The 16,210-nt window shown below is 45.9% G+C and overlaps 1 pseudogene; it reads left to right on the top strand.

Moving 5' to 3' along the window:
• Positions 1-16,210, top strand: part of LOC144108673 (uncharacterized) — a 93,761-nt pseudogene that overhangs the window by 67,824 nt on the left and 9,727 nt on the right.

Genomic DNA, 16,210 nt, shown 5'->3' with positions numbered 1-16,210 from the left:
CCGTGTACTGCTCCTCCGTTCCAGATCTGAGATGAACGAAATGCGCGGTGCGCGCGAGAAAAAAAAATGCGGGAGCTGTTGTGACAAAGCTGGCGTGGGAATACACATGCTCAGTATACATACATAACATGCCACTTACTTCCGAAGGGTGGCTCGGTATTCTTGGCGGAAGTAACCCACCAACAGCTCCGTGCGGTCTTTGATCGCACGAAACGTCAGTTCGCGTCCCACAGCAAACACGACATTGCTCCACACCGCTGTTCAGTTTTCCGGCTCTGGAATGAATTTTGAGTCACTACTTCCTGAAGAAGCAGCAAATCTTTGTCGATGCGGAAGCGTTTCCGCAGCCTCTGCTGCGACGAATTAGCACCTCTGACAGAAAAAGTTCCCAGTGAACTCTGCGTGCTTTCCTCACTGGGGGCAGCAATCTTGCTCCGCTACCAGGGGGCCGTCTCGCTAGGCTCGCTCAGCTAGGGTCGTCAGCGAGCGGAACGGGAGGTGCGCTCTGGTAGCTTGCTCAGGGCCAAGCGCTCTGCGCATGCGCAGTTGGTCTCCCGCTGGGCGGCCTGAGCGGAGCGGTACGCCGCTCCGGTCAACTAAAACTCTCTAGTGTCGTTAAGACGGGGTTATGCAGCGCTCAGTGTGAAAGCATCTCCTCGTTTTGAAAACTCGCCCGTGGTTGACGGCAACCGCGCTGAAGTTTATAATGTAATCGCGCGCTCTGTGCGGCAGAAGCTTTGCTCTGCCGAAATGTTGATTCCGAAAGTAGGGGATAATATGCGAATTCAATAGTGAGTACCCACGCCGGCTGTTGGGGAAGACTGTGCGAATGCGCATTGGGTCAGTGCAGCTGGCAATGTCAGCCCTGCGATAAGCACCCTATTTGAGCATAGATAGTGCTCTATAGTGCAAGTGAATTGTCAGCGCGCTATCACTAGAGCTTCCACTTAGCCGAAAAGACTGTCTTTTGTCCGTCGGAAGCCCGCTTCTGCCGCATATGGCAACCTTTCCACCATTGCGTCGTTGTGTGTCTGGTTCTTCTACGACCTTGAGGAGCTGAGTGGCGACCTCCTGGGGCGCAGGGTGGGGGGGGGGGGGGGCACCTAGGTCACGTGAGCTTGAGACATCATCAAACCTCGCCCACCGAGTTGTTAGCAGACTCATACGACGTAACGTCAGACATATGTGAAAACACACTGTATAGTTTCTCGGCATGGATGTACTTCAGAGGAATCTTGATATATGGGCTGGTGGTGGCGCTAATGCTGTTGCTTTTGAGGTCGCCGGGAGCGACTGGCTACTGCTGCGGCGACTTCGCCAAAGAGAGGTTATGTGGAAGGAAAGTTAGGCGACATTAGGCACGCACGTATGCTTCAAAACAGAAAGAGGTATGTTAGTTATTGTTGGAATGACAAAGTGGCGCAGCGCTTGCCACTGTCTCTGTCAAAATCACCTTCACTTGAATTGAACTCGTTCGACGCGAGAGGCTAGGACTCACGCTTAAATCGCGCTGTTTTGACGTGATCAGGAGATGCAAACGGGGCTTCGCGGAGGAGCTCGGGAGATGAAATGGGCATCACAATATCACAACTTTGTCAAAAGGGGGCCATAGAAAAGGAAAAAGCCCAAGATTCTGCTCTCAGGTCCATACGATTGCTGTGAAAATGTGAAAAGTTTTATCTCCAAGAAAGTCACTGGGAAGGCGATGAAAATGCAGAGCAGGAAGGCAGGTACAGCAAGTACACGCCCATTTTATCTCGTAAGGTCAGTGTCGCCAAGAGTGGCAGAGTTATCATCATGAACTGAGGTAAAGTCGCAGTAAGACAAGAGCCTCTCCCATTGGTATCAAACTGCCCTTGTCTGCAGGGAGCGGTGGTCCGCCCCACCAAATTTTCCAACGTTGCCACTTACATGAGTAAAGTCCGCCCGGATTGCTTTTCTCTTTTCATGGTGTCTACTGTATCATTTTATTTAAATTCGAGCGGTTGTTGCTACACTTAATATTCTGCCGCCGCGGTGGCTCATTGGTTATGACGCTCGGCTGCCGCCCCAAAGACGCGGGTTCGACCCTGGCCGCGCTGATCGAATTTGAATAGGGACAAAATTCTAGAGGCCCGTGTACTCTGCGATGTCAGTGCACGTTAAAGAACCCCAGGTGGTCGAATTTTCCGCGTCCTTTCACTACGGCGCCTTTCACAGCCTGAGTCGCTTTGGAACGTTAAACCTCCCATAAACCAAACTTCTGGTTCCCTCCATATGTAAATTTGCTCATTACTTCTGCTAAGGACATGGATATTGCGATGACTTCTCCGACAATCCACTGCAAGCGGTGAGGTAGAGCCAGATTTGAGAACAAAACACCAAGGATTTTTCGCTTTCTCACGGTGAAAGAATGCGACAGACAGGAATTACAAACTGCCAAGCTCATCATCCGCTCCCCTCAATGCCCTCCGTTAGAACGAGGGTTAGGCGCTCGTGAGTGCTATGTCTACACCCAGCCCAGTTTCAAGTGCCACTTTTCTGATCGGATTGACTAGGCCAATTTCCAGAAACGTGTCCGTTGCAGCATTTTAAAGCAGGGTCACTAGCGAAATGACTAGCAGCCTTTCAATTCTTCTTGGTAATGCCCCTCGTATGATTCAGGGTTCTAAGCCTACCTCGAGTTCAGGTGCCACGTAAGCAACGATTTTGTAATATGGTGCCTGGATCACGGTGATGACGTCATTTGGGTTGCGTGTATGTTAGATATGCGAGGACTGGTACAACCACGAAGAACCAGAACAATTGTGGCCCCATTCCAACGACCACCTTGATATATCCATCCTTGTCAGCATTACAATATGTGTCCAAAAGCAGCATTGATTGTATTGTAACCAGCGCACAGGAATTGGCTCTTTCTATATAAATAAGCGCTGACAGTGTATTTGGCGCATATGCTGATTTTTTGTGTGCATCATGGTAGCGGCCAGGGAGCCCTACTCATGGGTGGTAACGCAATTCTATGTTTACCTGAGTACAGTCTTAAGTAAAACTACAAAGGCCACTTCGCGAAACTGCACAGTGCTCGATGCACCAACGTGAGGACGTGTGCAAAACTCCCAGAAAAAACCGTGAAATGTGTGCCTACGTCTTATTGTACATACAGCATTAACAACACATGTGTAAAGGCACGAAACACTAGTAGCCACAGAGAAAGTGGGATGCCGACCGACGGACGGCTGCCTCAGCCTACGCCTGCCCAGTGGGGCTTGCACTTAAAGTTATGTCATCAAATCATTTAGCGTAATACCTGACGCCACATTTATTCAGCTAGAACTGTTGTCTGGGGGGTAAATTATAATACATGCCTTTTAGTGTTGTGTTCAGCTAGACAATAGCTAACATAAGGTTATTTTCACACGGTTTTGTACGAGAGAGGTTATGTACCATGAAGATGTACAGAAAAAATACTGTTTAGCCTCGGTACTTTCAGAAAACAAGAGGTGAATGCAAATGGGCACCGGTATAGGACAGACTGTCTTAATCAGAAATATTTGTTGCGGAGAGCGTGGGCTTTCAGAAACGCACTGCTTTTCTAATTATTCAATTGTCTTTATTTTGATTTCAGAGAACCAGCCCGAGTAAGAAAGCGCTAAAATTGTGATCATTGAAATTCGTTTGTTATGTGGTGTAATGACCAATTCGTCCACTGTTACAGAGATTGGTGAACGGAACACAGAGATTCTGCGGCAGTGTTTGTAACGTGAAAGTGGCCATCGCAAACTTAGTTGCAAAAGGCGCACATTAAAAGAGAGTTCCACTCTTTCAACTCCTAATTTACTCTGCTCAAAAGGCGCACGTTAAAAGAGAGTTCCACTCTTTGAACTCATAATTTTCTCAGCACAAAAAGCGCTTTGCGGTGTTGCAGCTGCAGGAGACAATGGAAGTGAATGCACAAACTGCTTTACGACATGGCCGCTCTGTGCTCGCAAGTTTTTGAAATTTTTTGCATTGCCTTCCTCTCCATAGAGAGCATTTGCCTATGTGAAGAAATTTCAAAAATTTGGCAGGGACGAAAACATGTCAGTAAAACTCTGAACTTCCACTTAATGTTTAGATAGATAGATAGATAGATAGATAGATAGATAGATAGATAGATAGATAGATAGATAGATAGATAGATAGATAGATAGATAGATAGATAGATAGATAGATAGATAGATAGATAGATAGATAGATAGATAGATAGATAGATAGATAGATAGATAGATAGATAGATAGATAGATAGATAGATAGATAGATAGATAGATAGATAGATAGATAGATAGATAGATAGATAGATAGATAGATAGATAGATAGATAGATAGATAGATAGATAGATAGATAGATAGATAGATAGATAGATAGATAGATAGATAGATAGATAGATAGATAGATAGATAGATAGATAGATAGATAGATAGATAGATAGATAGATAGATAGATAGATAGATAGATAGATAGATAGATAGATAGATAGATAGATAGATAGATAGATAGATAGATAGATAGATAGATAGATAGATAGATAGATAGATAGATAGATAGATAGATAGATAGATAGATAGATAGATAGATAGATAGATAGATAGATAGATAGATAGATAGATAGATAGATAGATAGATAGATAGATAGATAGATAGATAGATAGATAGATAGATAGATAGATAGATAGATAGATAGATAGATAGATAGATAGATAGATAGATAGATAGATAGATAGATAGATAGATAGATAGATAGATAGATAGATAGATAGATAGATAGATAGATAGATAGATAGATAGATAGATAGATAGATAGATAGATAGATAGATAGATAGATAGATAGATAGATAGATAGATAGATAGATAGATAGATAGATAGATAGATAGATAGATAAAGAGGAGGAGGAAAATACAGGGATGTTAACCAGAAAGGGGTTCCGGTTGGCTACCCTGCACTGGGGAAGAGGGATTAGGGGGCTAAAAGGAGGAAGAGAGAAGGGGAAAAAGGCATAACACACACACTCGCGAACAATGCTGTCAAAATTTCACTTAATGTTTAGTAGTTCCAGAAAGGTACGGTCATAGTGGTGAGAAAGCCCGCTGCCTTTTGATCTCTTTCTTCATTCCTAGTTTTTAAAAAAATTGGCTGTGGTTTAGCTCTGGTTAAACTTGGTAGGTAGCAAGAGCTACAGGCCATGACTACGCTTAGGCTTCGCTGTGGTTGAGCGATGTAATGCTACTGATGATTTACTTGGCTAACCTCCGTCTATGCTTGATTCGTTCAAACGCTGAAGTCTGGCTTCCTTCGGAAACGCCAAACTGGGCCCGTCGTCTTCTACCGTCACGGATTCACTGTCGGAGGCTAAGCGAGCTCGTCTAGCCGCGTCGTCATTACGACGCTTATCGAGACGTTTGATACGCTCTTCTTCGGTCTCTTCGGCACGCTGTCTCCTCCTTGTTTCGTTCCGACGCCGAAGTCTGGCTTCTTTCAGCCTAGCCGACTCATCGTTCTACAAAACGGACGAAGCACAAGGCAGCGTTTCTTCGGCGCCGCGTCAGCGTGTGGGCTACTGGCGTCGCTGAAGGCGAAAATTCGGCGCTTGGAGCGAGGCAACGCAGGGAGACGCAGATATATGGCGAGGCCAGATCTCAGCGTCAGTGCCGGAAATACCTCGTAGGAGGGAAATGGTGAGGCCAAAAAGCCGCGCCACGTTTCTGAGAAGGCAGCAGCGCCCCTTCTGTAGCCTTGCTATTGTCCTCCTTACCCTCGCATAAGGTTCCCGTCGCCGCTTAATGGGACGATTAGCTACGGACAGGGGATAATTGAGGAGCTTTACCCACGATGTCTCCCCATCTGAGTCTGGAGACGCCAGTTCGTATGCCCTCATCTGTTTGGTCGCACTCTCCTCCGGGCTCCGAGCGACGACGCCGGTAGACGAGGCGCTGACGCGACGCCGAACAAACGCTGCGGCTCGCCTCCCGCTATGCTGAACCGTATGTATACCAACACCCACTAGATATCTAGGGGGTGCTGGTGTATACACACTGCGACAGCCCCTCTCCCTCTAATACGCATACGCGCAAATGGCGAGGCGAGCCAACACCCCCTAGATACGAGCGGCGTCTGCTCCATGACGGCAACATCGGAGTGACGTCATGCCAGATGGCGCGCCAAGCGGTGCGACCACGACCGAAGTGCAATCATGGCGAAAGTGCTGAGTAGGCGAAGCGACTACAGTAATGTAGCTCTCGTTACAAAAAGAAATGTAGAGGCCATGAATAATATGTCTTCCAACGGAACGTCTATCTGGCCAGATGCAATCTCTGCGAAGATGACGTTAAGTCCTTAAACTCCATGTTTGATTATGAAAAAATATCGAATTTTCAGAATAAATAATGCAGAGAGATAAAGAATTCATTTTTATGTGAACTGAAAAAGAAACTAAATAATTAGAAGTACCCTGGTTCGAACGCGACTACGGCGGCTGCGTTTCGGTGCGAGGCGAAACCCAAAGGGCGCCCGTGTGCTGTGCAATGTCAATGCACGTTAAATGACCCCAGGTGGTCTAAATTTCCGGAGTCCTTCACTACTGTGTCCCTCCTAGTTTTAGTGGCTTTGAAATGCTAAACAAGCTCATTCCAAGTATTCAGCCAATTCTTACCTGTCCTAAGGGGAAGGGAAACAGTACAGTCATCGCACGCCAGTGTATCTTACGAGCGCTGTTTTATGCAGATTGTCGCGAACCAAGAAGACTGGAACTTTCCTAAAAAACAATTTTCAATTTTGAAATTTTTACTGCCATTGTTTATAATAGAAGCCGCGATGAGCGTGGGCAGCTATACCTTGAAAACACCGTGCAGCAAAGGGGAAAAAAATGACGGATGTGTGGGCCCTACCGACCACCGTACTTGAAAGAGCTAACGCCGCCCATTTAACATCACAACACTTTAGAAATGAATCGTTAGAGCGATCTGCGTAGAGCTTTCGCGTGGTCCTCCTCTCTGACTGCACTCGACGCATTGTTTCTCGCTGTACTAGCAGGTCGGTAACAGGGAATATTTCTTTCAGTTCTACCGAAAATTCTCAACCGCTCCAGACTGCTTCGTTCCGAATCAGGTACTCCGGTTTATCTATTATTCACATCAGCTACAATTATTCATACAAGCTATCGCATCGTCCTACCTTGTCCCTGCCCTGTCCCAAGTCCAGGAATTTCGGGCAAACATTTTCAAAATTAAAAAATTGTAAGATATTTATACCGTTATATCAAACTAATAAAAGCAATGGTGTTTTCTTCTGAATTGTTGAAAAATCTTTCAAAGAAAGTGTTTTCATCGATGACATCGAAGCGTTAAAGATTCAATAAAAAAACACAGGCGATCGCTTTTGACGATAGCAAAGATGTTTATAGAAAACTCAAGACTGCCATCGGGTGATCTGCAGATATATTGATTGTTGTAGTTAAATCTACATTATCAGAAAAAGTTGCGTTCATAGAAGGTTTCCCGCTGCAAAATGCTTTTGTCCAGTATTATTAGGTAAGTTCCAGTTTTTGGCCTTACGGTGCCGCAACGGTGCCGCATCTTACGGTGCCGCAACTATTACTTTTTATTATTTTGCTGAGACAACCAATGCTATTACTACAATCAGATACAACTAAAGAATGAGGTGGCACCAGCCGCTCAAAGGAGGCCTTTTAACCGATGGCATCGACTGACTGCTATATCGTCGTGATTAATCCGTGGTTAATCTGTAGTTACACATGGTCAATCCCCTGTCAGTCTAGCGTGACAGGGGTTACCCACTGATAGCTGCAATGATACTGCGAGAGGAAGAAATGGGCTTTGGCAGGGCATGCCATGCGAAGGCAAGAAAACCGCTGGCCCTTAACGGTAACGGAGTGGATTCCATGAGAACGCAAGCGTAGCAGGCAGAGAGAGATTAAGAAGTTTGCAGGCAAAGCGTGAGCGCAGCTGGCAAAGAACAGGGTTAACTGCAGAGATATGGGGAGGCCTTTGCCCTGTAGTGGGTGTAGTCAGGCTGATGATGATGAACTGCGATATTATGGAAATAGGTCGACGCCATTCGCTGGAGGGCGGGAGTTTGGCGCTTCGTTCGTGAGTTGAACTATAGTGCTGAGTTTTGTGAGGGTATCGTCGCCAAATGTGCATCGCGAGATGCTTGTATCTACACCTACGAGCTTGCGTTTCCAGCTTGTGGTAGTGGAAGACGAACTCTTCACTGCGCATGCGCAGTGACGGCGGGAGCGTGGAGTACATGGGGGGAGGTGGCGGTGGTGCGACCAAGCGGAGCGGCTGTGTGTTCGTTGTCGTCGGCGTGCTGTCTGTCGTAACAACACTGGTCCTTTTTTTTTTACTTCTTCAACGGCCGTGGCGCAAACTCCGTCGAAGGTATTGAAGCACATGCGCAGTTGCACTGTGTTGCGTTGCCTAAATATCGCTCTACGACGCCGAAAATTTTCAGGCTTAGCACGCACGCTCATTGACGACTGTTTATTGCTGCTGGTGCTTTCCTAACACCGTTTTTATTCCGACCTTAATAACTTTAACGCACGTGTGTGCGTCTTCTTGCTAGTTACAGCGAAAAGAGTTGAAATGGGACAGTGGACCAGTAGCGTCGTTTAACTAAGAAAAATAAACAAATTTCCTCCACATAACTAACGTGTAATGATAAAATTTTACTAATGCTGATCCCCCCCCCCCCCAAAAAAAAAATATATCAAACACTGCCGCTGCACAGAGCAACCTTCCATGGCACACTATTATTGAACGTTCGGTAAAAAAATGTTTTTTTCCGTACCTATGTTGGTGCCTGAGATCTGGCTGCAGCATGTCACCTTAATCATGTGGGCTGATGTTTTTTGTGTGTCGGTTTTATTTTATTTAACGTTCTACGTTTACTTTGGCATTGAATCATTATCATCATCAGCCTGATTACACCCACTGAAGAGCAAAGGCCTCTCCCATGTCTCTCCAATTAACCCTGTTCTTTGCCAGCTGCACCCACCCTATTCCTGCAAACTTCCTAACCTCATCCGCCCACCTTACCTTCTGCCACCCCCTGCCACGCTTCTTTTCTCTTGGAATCTACTCCGTTACCCTTAAGGACCAGCACTTATCTTGCCTTCGCATTACAAGCCCCGCCCAAGCCCATTTCTTCCTCTTGATTTCGACTAGGATGTCATTAACACGTGTTTGTTCCCCGCCGCGGTGGCTGAGTGGTTAGGGCGCTCGACTACTGATCCGGAGTTCCCGGGTTCGAACCCGACCGCGGCGGCTGCGTTTTTATGGAGGAAAAACGCTAAGGCGCCCGTGTGCTGTGCGATGTCAGTGCACGTTAAAGATCCCCAGGTGGCCGAAATTATGCCGGAGCCCTCCACTACGGCACCTATTCTACCTTTCTTCTTTCACTCCCCCCTTATCCCTTCTCTTACGGCGCGGTACAGGTGTCCAAAGATATATGAGACCGATACTGCGCCATTTCCTTTCCCCAAAAAACCAATTATTATTCCATCACCCACTCGGCCCGCTTCTGGTCTCTTAACGTTACACCTATCAATTTTCTTTCCATGGCTCGCTGTGTTGTCCTTAAATTAAGCTGAACCATTTTCGTTAGCCTCCACGTTTCTGCCCCGTGGGTGAGTACCGGTAAGATGCAGTTGTTGTACACTTTTCTCTTGAGTGATATTGGTAACCTGCTATTCATGATGTGAGAGAACCTGCCATATGCGCTCCACACCATTCTTATCCTTTTAGTTATTTCCCTCTCATGATCCGGATCACGTGTCACTACCTGCCCTAAGTAGACGTATTCCTCTACCACTTCCAGCACCTCGTTGGCACTTGTATGTAAACTGCTGTTTCTTTGCTATACTGTTGAATATGGCTTTCTGAACTTTGGTTTTCTGCATGTTAATTTTTAGGCCCACCATTCGGCTCCGGGTGTCTAACTGATTGATAGCTCTGCTAGGCTAGGCTCACTAGATACGGTTTTAGGATTAAGCGTTGCCTGGTTCAGATTCCAATGGCGGCATGTCTGGAGCCAGAGATCCTTAGCACCCTCCACTGCGTCACAGGTCTGACCGCCGCCTTGGTAATTTCCTTCGCAGCCGCTGGGGACTGAGAGCCGAGGGCATCTATATGTCTATTATTTAACAGACTGACTTATTTTCGCTGTATGTTTACTTTGGCATTGCATTGTATGTCTGTTATTTTATAGATTCACTTCTTCCTTATGAGTTACACTTCAAGTATTTTTATTTTTCACGATTTTCCCCCCACGCACCACGACATCTGGCTCTGTCACGACTAGTATTCTGAAACCGGTGCACTAGCAAAGCCAGATATGGGTTCATTCTTAGAGAGAACTGTCACTGCGAAAAACAGATCGGTCTTTATGCTGTGAAATAAGGATTTGTTTGCTCACTTGGGTGTACGAGCCAAGCTCTTGGTTCTCTGAGCTCAGCCTGCCACGCAACAGGACCAGAGCCGCTGCTGACAGCCAGCACCAACCATTGCGTGAACCCATGCCACAGCCCGCACTACTTCTGCCACGCGGCTTCCGAGAAGGACAACAAGGGATGCTTCGAGCCCGAATGCGCCTGCTGTGAGCACACCAATCACCGCTATAGTCACGTGTCACACAATTAATTGCATGAATCACTTTCTGTCATCGGCGATTGGAAAGGTCGACAAAATTCGTATACACTAACATCGCTAAACTGACTACAGTTGGCTGAAATTCAAGAATGAAGCAGCCAATATGCCCCTCATTCAACGTCCTCCAACCTACGGCTTTGAGCTATTCCAGTGCCATGGTGAACCGCTTTACACCTGCTAGCCTGCACGCGGTAGTAGCGGCGGAAAGTGCATGGCGGTTGATTCTGACGCCATGAAAACCGGCCAACGCCACTGTCCGGGTGTCCACTTCTTAATAAACATATACCGCTGAGTCGTTTGGGTGTATCTGGATAAACTGAACTACGGTAAGGGCTCGCAACAGCTTTCACTGGTGCGCTGTTGTCCCGCGCTTATCAGCCACTCACACTGATCTGGAGGCTGATGGCGAGCTCCTACTGCCACTTGGTAGAATGTTTCCTCTGGTACGACAAAGTTGGGTACATACAAAGTTGGGCACATTTAATCGTGACTAAGCTTTTCAATAACGCCATGGGCAAACTCTGCTGCACGCGATAAAGAATGACTGCATGAAGGCATTGTATCGATAAGGGAGCCACACATACTTAAAGAAACTTAGGCGCTCTTCACTCACCAGGCAATATAGCTATTGGCGTGGCTCATTGATGGCAGACTGCTTTGCGGTCTTGCAAACAACCCAGCGCACGCGTAGAACAAGATCCCAAATTAATCTTTTTTTGTTTGAAAATTGTATTCCACTGAAAAGTCATTTCATTGCTTACATTAACTTATAAAACGGACATTTTCCTTCAACACAACCCTCGCAAAGTGCAGCTTTAGTATATATATTCATGTTAATAGTGAAAGGCTTTTCCGGCTTTTCATCAATCCCGCTGAAATGTAGTGATCAGAAAAATAGTGGTTCCCGTCATGATTTCAGATGACTGTCCGCTAAGAACTTTTACCGCCTCACATTAGAACTTAACGTTTTTTCTGTGTGTTGCAGCGGGAAGAGATCCCGGATCACATCTTAGTTAAAATATGCCATGAGCCTGCGGCATTGTCCTGAATATATTGCTGCTTGATAACAACGTTCAGGCGTTCATGGTGTTTCGTTTGTCTTAACCGAACACGTCACAGAAGGTTCTTAGTTACTGAAGTTGCGTTGCGCGTTTTTTAAATTATCCCTACGTTTTCAGTTTCTTCGTTCATTTGTTATGTAATGTCAGCTTTATTTATTTATTTTTCTCTTTTCTCGTTTCTTCTTTTTAGAATTCTTTGCTTCCTTCCTTTCTTCTTTTATTCTTTTTGTCAGTTCCTGAGCACTGCCCCAAGCGATGTCCTCCGCACCAGGATTGCGTTCTGGGATCATCAGTCGACTACAGAGGGTGCTTCAGGCCTAACTGCAGATGCGGTATTTGCACGCTGGGACGCGTGTATGGCACTGGAGAAGACAAGACGGTTGTACTACCTCGATGGAAAGAAACGCGAACAACTCGGCGTCAACACGCTCCGCTGTTTTAATTTCTTGTTACCGCGCTCTTACTTCGGTAATAGCAAAGGGTCCCTAGACTCGCACATGATACATTTTAGGTCGACTCTAACGTCTTTTTTTCGCCACCCAGGTAAAAGCGCAATGAGAATAAATTCCAACAGCTGTGCGTGTTCGCGCCGGGTTGTTCGCGTTTCTTTCCTTCGAGGTAGTATGTCTTACGTCGTCTTGTGGATATAAGGCAAGTACACTATTAACTCAAGTGCTAAATATTTCCGCATGTTGAAATTATGTGAAGTGAAGAGAGCAGCATTTACAACTGCGTTCGAACGTCTCCTCGACCCAGTCGATTCACCTTTTATTCGCCAGCAGCAGATGCTGGAATTTTACTTCGCCAGAGGCTGCGTCTCTCCTTTCAACCCTCTTGTACATTTTTTTTTGTGTTGTGTGAGAGTGGGACGTGAGTTGTAGCACGTTATTTCACCCCCACTGGCACCTAGACTTGTGACTGAAAAGAGTGACTGCTTCATCTTTCTAGTGGGTTTTTCGAAATCCATTTCGATGTCAGAGATTACTTGCCTTCAACTTCCAGCTGACTACAGCCATTCGGGCGCATGAAAAACTTACGCAACTTTGAAAAAGCAGCTAGCTCCTGTTAGACAGCTTACACAAGACCGAATTACTATTGTCCCGCAGTTTGCACGAATCTCTGCGGGAGTTACCGAAAGAGGGGTAGCATGCGCTTTATAAAGGCCTTGTTGCTCTCCGTTATAGCCGTGCGGCCTTACGGCCTTACGGAGACCAGTATGAGTGGAAATTATTTTTTGTAAGTGGTCCCAAAACACGCTCAACTCGCACTCGACTACTCATCCCGTTAGCAGCGTAGTAACCTGTTTACAATGAACACTGAAGCAGGAGGCAAAAGTGGTTAAATTTACCGGTGCGCTATATTTCAGTGCGTGGCTACTTTTCATGGCTTCGAACACCGTCACAAATGCTGCGCTTTGTCTTGCCATTCCAGCCTCTACCAGCTCCGCTCTACCTGCCATCAACTGCAGCTCCGTGTGCCCGCAGGGCAAGAGGTGTCGCTTCGACACTCCCGTCGATGGTCACGGCTGCCCTCTACCGGGATGCATCTGCGGTGAGCCAGCACCTCTGTATTGCTTCGCATATCAATCTTCCTTGACCCTCGCGATTAGAAAATTATGGGGGGGGGAGGGTGCACTTTGACTATCGAAATTGCGTCAAGCGAAAGCAATTCCGCGCAGCTTTGTCTACTACTGTTGCTGCCTCTGTAAATTATCAATACTAATTACTACATCCGGCGATTTCTTCCGCCCATTCTGTGTTTTTTTCCACTGTGCTGTGACGATTTCCGGTGGATGTTACGTCCCACCGTTTTTAGACGCAATTTTTTGGCATTTTGACTAATTAACTAATTACTCTTAGAGTCATCAAACTTGGCTTCTAGGTTCCTTTTTTTCTCCTCTATCCGATGCGACCATTGTTCTTCTCTATCTTTATTAGTTCCCACTAAACGAAGCGTTACGGTCGGATGCACGGACACGATCGGGGCCGCGAGCATGAGCCATTAAAGGCTTTCGCCTTAAGAGCAAGCATTAGGCCGAGAACGCATTGCTCCTATGGTCATCTCGAAAGATTTATGGTACTTTTTTGGCGTGAGAAAAGTGCAGAAAGCGACGCAGGTTGTTTGTCGTCACTAGGAGACAAGAAAAAACATGTTCCAAAAGCAAGGCGAAAGTGTACAGTACCAATTAATGGGGAAAAAAATACTTGGTAGCTATGTAAAGTAGAGATGCCCTTGAATAACAGATTTAGTCGGAACGTAAAGTCTTTGTAAACATGTAGATTCCAACGCTTTTGCTTTTAGGTCATTCAGTTGGGCTTTCTTAGCACCCGTCGATGTCTTTGACTTCGGAGAAGTGAGGACGAGGTTTCCTTCGGCATGCAATACATTTAAGAACGCCGGCAGCAGATAATGGATCTACAAGCACACCCGGTGGGCTTGTTTATTTTTGACAAACCCTGTTTACGTTAAAATTTTCCCTTTTGCGCAGTGCGTTATCATTCAAAAGGCTTCTAATTTAGGAATTTTCTAGCCATATATATTTTGCGATTTTTGCACTATCTCCTCGCCGGAAACGTCGTTGTGTTTATTGTTCGTCACGGCCACTGGTGGGATTGTCAAAGGCCTATAGTTACACGGATTTTTTGTATCATTGTAACGCCCGAGCAATATTCTCTTTTTCTGACTTTTTTTTCCCACAGTCTGCATTTTGGTGCCACTCCACGGGCCGCGCACTCTCGTCATCATTTTGCAACGCTCCCTGACTACTTTTTATCTCCACAGAGCCCGACTGCGTGCCACCGTGTCCAGTGCGAAAGCGGTGCGCTTCAGGTTCACCTACCGACGGGAATGACTGTCCCAGGCCCGGCTGTATGTGCGGTGAGTAGTGTTCACCGGATGCTGAAAATGCGGATCTTGTTTAATTTCACTTTATTTCGTTTTTATTTCCTTAAAGACCCCCTGTAGGGGGTTTTACATAAGCGGTAGGGTTAACATGACAAAACAAAACATTTTTTTTTTCGTGATGACAGGTAGGATGTAACTTTTTCTAAGAAGGTTGATGGACAGGTGATGGCTTGTCACGCTTGTCGGAAATAATCTCCCCCTGCTGTTCGGCACATTCGCAGATGCCGCATATCCCCGAGATGCTACGACTTGCAGTGGTATATGCTGACGGCCTTGTTCGCGTCGAGCAGCCCCTGTACTAATTTTCCTCTATCTGTAAATACTCCATGTGCCGTCAGCACGCTTACATAAGCCAGTGATGTACAAATGGTGGTCGACTGAAGTGGTCATAAGTCACATTGTTGCCAGCGGCTACCACGAGCGGGATAGCTCCAGTTCACAAATGCAGGGTGCCCACCAATCCTTCAAGTAAACATTTCGGATATTCCACTCATTCGTGCTAGCTGGCACCAGGAATCATCGCTCGAAAAGAATGTCAGGTCAGGCTTAAAATATTAGGCCGCGATCATCTTGAGGCACCGGGCCGGCTTTGTTGTAAGATAAATTCATGAATATATATGGGTGCGCTCTTTATTCAACTTCTCTCTGCAAGTAGTGCGCCTGGAGTCATGTCCTGAACGATTCACTCTTGAGACCGCCGAATTCGCTACAATAATACCACCGCAGAGGGCTATAAATTACGGTATTCCCTCCTTACCAATTATGAACGCTGCACAAACGTAAAAAGTTTTCATTTTATTCGGGGAGAACATTCTCATGTTTAGGATATTGCACTAATCCCACTGTCACACTTCTTAAGAGCAGTGTCAATATACATGCGGCGTAGTATACGAATTTCACACTGTCGAATCACTCATTGCAATAGCTCACCACGCCAGCTATTAAAATAAAATCTTTAATGGGCGTACCACTACATCAGCCATGCTTCTAAATTACCGACGAAGGCATTTTCAAAGGGAAGTTGTCTATGAAGGCAAGTTTTCGTAAATTTTAAGATTGCACCTTGACATTATATATATTTGCAGCTAAGTCTCGGGACGCTTGGAGTTTGCTGTAATTTATTGTCAAAAACTGGCTGTATTGGTTTTCTGTGGCCGCCTTGACTATTCCTTAAGAGTGCTGGGTAAAGCTTACAAGCAAGATTTTGATACGCATCGGAAGATCGGAATATTCCTATCACTACGTTCATAACAGCATCGTAAAATATTCCGCCGTTGCCTCACAACGCGATACCCAAGGATGCTGAACATAAAGTGGTGGAAAGTTAATAGAGTTCAGCTACGTTTTTTCACATCTGAATGGCTATAATTTCAAATTAGTGGAAAACTGATAGACCTATTTTAAAGCAATTGCCTTTGCGCCCCTACGTCACCAGCGGCTTCCATGAGGGCCTAGTTCCTGTTCATAAATGTACTCTTGCACCAAACCTTGAATCAAACGTCTTGAATGATTCACTCATTATATCGCTTAGCACCTGAAAAAAAAAACCATTGTAT

Source organism: Amblyomma americanum, chromosome 10 (genome assembly GCF_052857255.1).
Source record: "Amblyomma americanum isolate KBUSLIRL-KWMA chromosome 10, ASM5285725v1, whole genome shotgun sequence".
Taxonomy (NCBI): Eukaryota; Metazoa; Arthropoda; class Arachnida; order Ixodida; family Ixodidae; genus Amblyomma; species Amblyomma americanum.
This window is presented reverse-complemented; position numbering and strand designations above follow the sequence as displayed.